General features: G+C 51.8%; 1 pseudogene; it reads left to right on the top strand.

The window, feature by feature from the left end:
- Positions 1-4,266: 4,266 nt before the first annotated feature.
- On the top strand, positions 4,267-5,384 carry LOC120693322 (annotated as a pseudogene).

Raw genomic sequence — 5,384 nt, 5'->3', positions numbered from 1 at the left:
CCGCCAAGGGAGGAGGGACGAGGGGCGCCCCGCGGAGAAGATGGCCGGAGGCCCGACCGCCGGCGGGAACAGCGCGCCGCATGCACAACGCCGCATGCCATGGCGTGCGCGGCGCGACTACCCGTCCTCGCGGCGCGGCCCCAGCCCCCCACCGGCAACTACTGGCCGCGGCGGCGCCCAAGGAGGAGGAGATGCGGCCGGTCACCGAAGAGGGAGGGAGGGGCGCAGGCCGCAGGGCCAGCCACCGACGAGGAAGGGAGGGGCGGGGGGCCGGCAGCCGGCCAGGAGAGAGTGAGAGTTCGGGAGATAGAGAATGGGAGGGAGATAGGGCTCGTTATGTAAAAAGAAAAAAATGATACATGGCCCCACGTGCTAGTTGTTGATATAGAGGGAGATATACAGAATGAATGGTTGCAGCGAAACTGGAGATAGAGTAGGGAATCTTGATGACTAGGATGGAATATTCCGTATAGAGGATAAATTTAGATTATGACGAGTGCGGATAGCCTCGGGACAGAGAAATGGAGGGTCTGGTGCCGGCAAGCTGGAACCGGCAGGTCGGCCGCCGAGCTCACGAACACGCCAAGACAAAGGAAGAAGACCTTACCGTCGCAGGGGAATAGGACCTCGCCGCCGCCTTCCTTGCAGCTGGGCAGGCTTTCGCCGGCCAGCTCAGGCGGCGGCGAGGGAGAGGGGCCGTGTAAGGGGCGGCGGCGTGTGGTGCTCGGCGTCCGTCCAAGCCGCACGAAAAGGAGGGACGCGAGCGGGGTTTGATACTCCTTGAACGCAAACAACACGAGTACATGAACCAATTTGTATTGCTTTCTAAAGCTAAAAGTGTTCAATCTACTTTCCGGTTTGGTTTATAGTGGCACGCACACAAGCATTTGGATGTATTCCGAGTTGGCCGCGTTTGGTTGGTGGTCCAAAAAATTTTCACCCTACTTTGACCACTAATTAGGAGTATGAAATAAAGTTTAATTACAAAACCAACTGCAGAACCCCTGGGTAAATTCGCGAGACGAATCTAATAAAACATTTGACCGCATGATTAGAGAAAGGTTACTGTAGTATTACTATTGCAAATCATAGATTAATTAGGTTCATTAGATTGGTTGCGCTAAACTGCACTTATCTGTGAAAAAGATTTACAACTATACTTCATTTAGTATGCCATGCAGTGGCGGAGCCAGCAGGCCCCGTGCTGCCTGTGCTGCAGCCCGGGTCATGCGCATGTAACACAGTGATACATAGAACTTAAGAATTGATAAACTATGATAGCTAGCAAGGAACCAGGAGTTCATTAGCTTGTTCAGCCCGTGGCTTAACTGGTTCCTGGCTCCGTCCGCCCCCTTGAGTTAAGGTCGAGCAAGTTTGGTGCCAAGGTTTGTACATCTCTCATACAAGTCTTATGGTGGAGCCATGATTATTCCGAAAGGCAATATGCAAATCTAGTTTTGATGATCTAATCTTGGATAAGTCAAGCAAACTTTTCAACCACAAGATGGTGCTATGACGGCAGCAATGACGACAGTCAGGTGACTCCGTTGACTTTTCAACCCGACAGCTCCTACTCTCAATGCTGGCTAGCAAGAGTTGATTTTGCAGAATCGTCGGAGTTGATGCGACTCTGCCTTGTAGCTAACGAGCTGGGTCATGGCTGCTCCGAATAATATCCCATCATCTAGTGATCCTCGAGGTGTGCACATCCGTCTCTTCTCTTGGAATTGTCTCCACGAAACTGTAAAGGATTCAGAGTTCATCAGCGCAGCCATCACTGTAACTCCTTTACACTACTACAGCCACCCCTATCACCACCGGTTCTAAAAGTGCATCACCAAAATTTTTGGGTACCGTTGGATTTAAGTCGATGGTGATAGCGGGGCCATCACCGCTTCCAGAACCGGCGGTGATGGAGGGGGTTCATCACCGCCGGTTCATAAACCGGCGGTGATGCGTGCGCCAACCGTTGGTGATGTGCATCCATCACCGCCGGTTCGTATCTGGAACCGTTGGTGAAGACTTTTTTTCCATCAAAAAAATATTTTCATATAATAATATTGCATCATTTGTATAACATATATAATATATAATTATAGCAGCAGAATTTTCAAGTAGCCAGACATACTAAGACCAAAAGGCTGACCTATGAGATTGGTTTAAACTTCACAAACATATATTAAGAAAATTGATATAGCCATGAACTCAAGGATTGAATCGGGAATGAATAACATAACAGACTGATCATGGAAACAGAACATGACAGAATACACTCAAAGCTCCAAATAAGCTTGATCATACTATAAGTATGTATAGAAGAGCACAATGGTTGCTACATACCTACAACAGCACAATCATTGTGCCAAAAGAGTGCCACATCAGTGGAGCCAAATCTGGAAACATCACCCTTTTCTGAAAAATAGTTGCAAAAAAAAAGACATTACATACTAAAGGAAGGTAATCAGAGGACGACGACTTACTTCCTTTCTAGGGAACAATGAGGAAATCACCGTCTGCGTTGCAAGGCTCATCCGTCCATAGACCTGTTAGTAGCGTATCTAGTGTAGAGTAGAGTACATGATATATATATAACAAAAAGCATTTATTCTCAGAAGAAAAGATGCATGAATGCCACCAGTCTAGCAAAAAGCATATATAATTGGTGCAGAAGTTTTGCTAGCAACAACCATAATCATAACCAGTCTAACAAGCAACATAAGCACATAGCCACAACATGGTAGATATCTCATACCTAATACCTAATGATCCTCTATTCACAGATGACATGCATGGCATGAAGAGCAAGCAATGGAAATTGGCAACAGCATGGTAGATATTTCTAGTAAACAGATGGTATGTCAAAGAAGCAAATCATGAGATGGGTAGAAAGGCTTACCAGAAAGATAAGATATGATGAATATTAGCTCCCTGTGAACAAATGAAAATGAATTATAGTCAGATCCTACAAAATGAAGCTTAGCTTTCACTTAGCTCATTGCATTGCACACATAAACTGCTACAATAGCGAAAAGTAATTGGGAGAAATCATATTGTAGTTGTAACAAACAGATTTGTTAAAGTTGACCTGAGGAAAATTATCTATTGTAGAATAAAAATGGTAGAGACGAGAATGTAGTGAATTGGCGCATTTTCTTATTGATCTCATGGTGCCCTTTTATAGGGGATTACAAGGTCACTAATTCCAGGAATTAGTATAGGACATTAATTCTCTTTGTAACAGCAGCCATAAGGATAATTCATGGCCTTCAACCATGGTGGTTACCATGGCCTTAACTCCATGGCTGTTAGTATTGCCTTCACTCCATGGTTGTTGTATTTGTGAGGTCAAATATGTTTTGTTACATTACCAATGGAGGAACAAAGAAATGTATATGAGAAAAAAAAGGGGCAGTCCCTGGCCTGCGGAGCTCGCTGGAGCCATCGTCCCAACGTGCGATGCCGCAAAGGGAGACTGACGTCAAAGCGCCCGCGCCGCCGTGAGCCCTGCTCCTCCGAGCCGCCCGCACGCACGGAGCTCGGAGCACCCGGATCCGGCCGCCACCTGAGCTCGGAGCGCCACGGCGAGGGAGGGAGGAGGGCCAGTGCCACCGCCATGGGACGTTGCGGGAGGAGGGAGGACGAGGCGACGGAGGGCCGGCCGCCGCAGATCCGCCATGCTCTGTGCGGATCCGGCCGCCATGGCCGCCGCACAAGCCTCTACCACCGCCGCCGCCATGGGAGGGCGCGGGAGGAGGATGAGGCGAAGGGCCGGCTGCCGCTGCCATGGGAGGGCGTGGGAGGAGGACGGGGCGGAGGGCCGGCACCGCCACCCTGGGAGGGCACGGGAGGAGGGAGGACAGGGAGGTAGACGGCGCCACGAGTGAGGGTGAGAGAGGTCTATCTGCCCTTTACTGCTAAAAAAAAGGAGGGCTATGGGCGGATGCGGGCGGGGCAGGCGTGGCCTGTGGTGATGTGCCTCATCACCGCCGGATCGTGGATGGAACCGGCGGTGATGGTCGGCGACCTCATCACTGCCGGTTCGTGTTACCAACCGGCGGTGATGATGGACATCACTGGCGGTCCCAACGGGATCCGGCGGTGATGAAGCATCACCGCCGGTTCGTTTCGAACCGTTGGTGATAGCCCGTTTGCTATGATCAGTTCTGTAGTAGTGTTACGTGCCTCATTGCCATTGACCATACCATACCAACCCGATCCTTCTGTTCCCGTCCCTGATAAAAAGCCCCCCGAATCATCAGAGAGCACTCCAACATTCAGAACCACGATCGTTAGCATTAGCAGAGCAAAGACACCCGTGGGCGTTGCACATCCGTTCTTCAGTTTTTGTGGGTAGGACGCTACTGCAGGAGATGGCGGGAAACGGCGAGCTCATGCTGCTGGGGATGTGGGCCAGCCCGTTCGTCACCAGAGCGAAGCTGGCGCTGCAGATCAAGGGCCTGAGCTACGAGTACGTCGAGGAGGATCTCGGCAACAAGAGCGAGCTCCTGCTCAGCTCCAACCCCGTGCACAAGGCGGTGCCCGTGCTCATCCACGACGGGAAGCCCGTCTGCGAGTCATCGGTCGTCGTCCAGTACATCGACAAGGCCTTCGCCGGCGCCGGCCCGTCCCTCCACCCCGTCGACCCCTACGAGCGCGCTGTCGCTCGTTTCTGGGCCGCCTACCTTGAAGACAAGGTATGTAACAACATGTCTCGTCTTGGTTTCGCTTCTTGAATCTTGATGGTTGGATTACACTGTGGAATCTCACTTGCACTGCGGCGTGGGCGTGGGCGTGCAGCTGGTGGCGCCATGGATGCAGCTGTTCAGGGTCAAGACCGATGAGGAGGGGGCCGAGGTGATGAGGCAGATGATCGTGGCGGCGGACGCGCTGGAGGGAGGCCTGAAGGAGTGCTCTGGGGGGGAGGGCCCCTTCTTCGGCGCCGAGAGCGTCGGGTACGTGGACGTCCTCCTGGGTGGCATGGTCTCGTGGCTCAAGGCGACGGAGGTGGTATCCGGTGCCAAGATCATTGATGCCGCCAGGACGCCGCTGCTGGCCGCGTGGATGGAGCGTTTCTGGGAGCTCGACGCGGCCAGGGCGCTCCTGCAGGACGTCAGCGCGTTGGTCGGGACCGAGTACGCCAGGGCGGTGCAGGCACGGTTTTGCCGCCGCAGCTCCAAACAATTAGTGGTGGAACATTTGGATCCAGCATGACGTGACACCAAACAATTAGTAGTCGGACATAATGCTACGAGTCTGTTTATGGGGTTCTGATCGAGATTATTCAATGCCGCCGGTGGTTGTCTCTGCATCTGTAATAACGTAGGGAATTAGGGATGCAAGTGGTTAGCAATTAGTAATTCAGTGTCACTAGCTTCACTACCGGA

This window comes from Panicum virgatum, chromosome 9N (genome assembly GCF_016808335.1).
Source record: "Panicum virgatum strain AP13 chromosome 9N, P.virgatum_v5, whole genome shotgun sequence".
NCBI lineage: Eukaryota > Viridiplantae > Streptophyta > Magnoliopsida > Poales > Poaceae > Panicum > Panicum virgatum.
The sequence above is the reverse complement of the archived record's forward strand: the minus strand, read 5'-3'. Positions and strand labels throughout refer to the sequence as shown.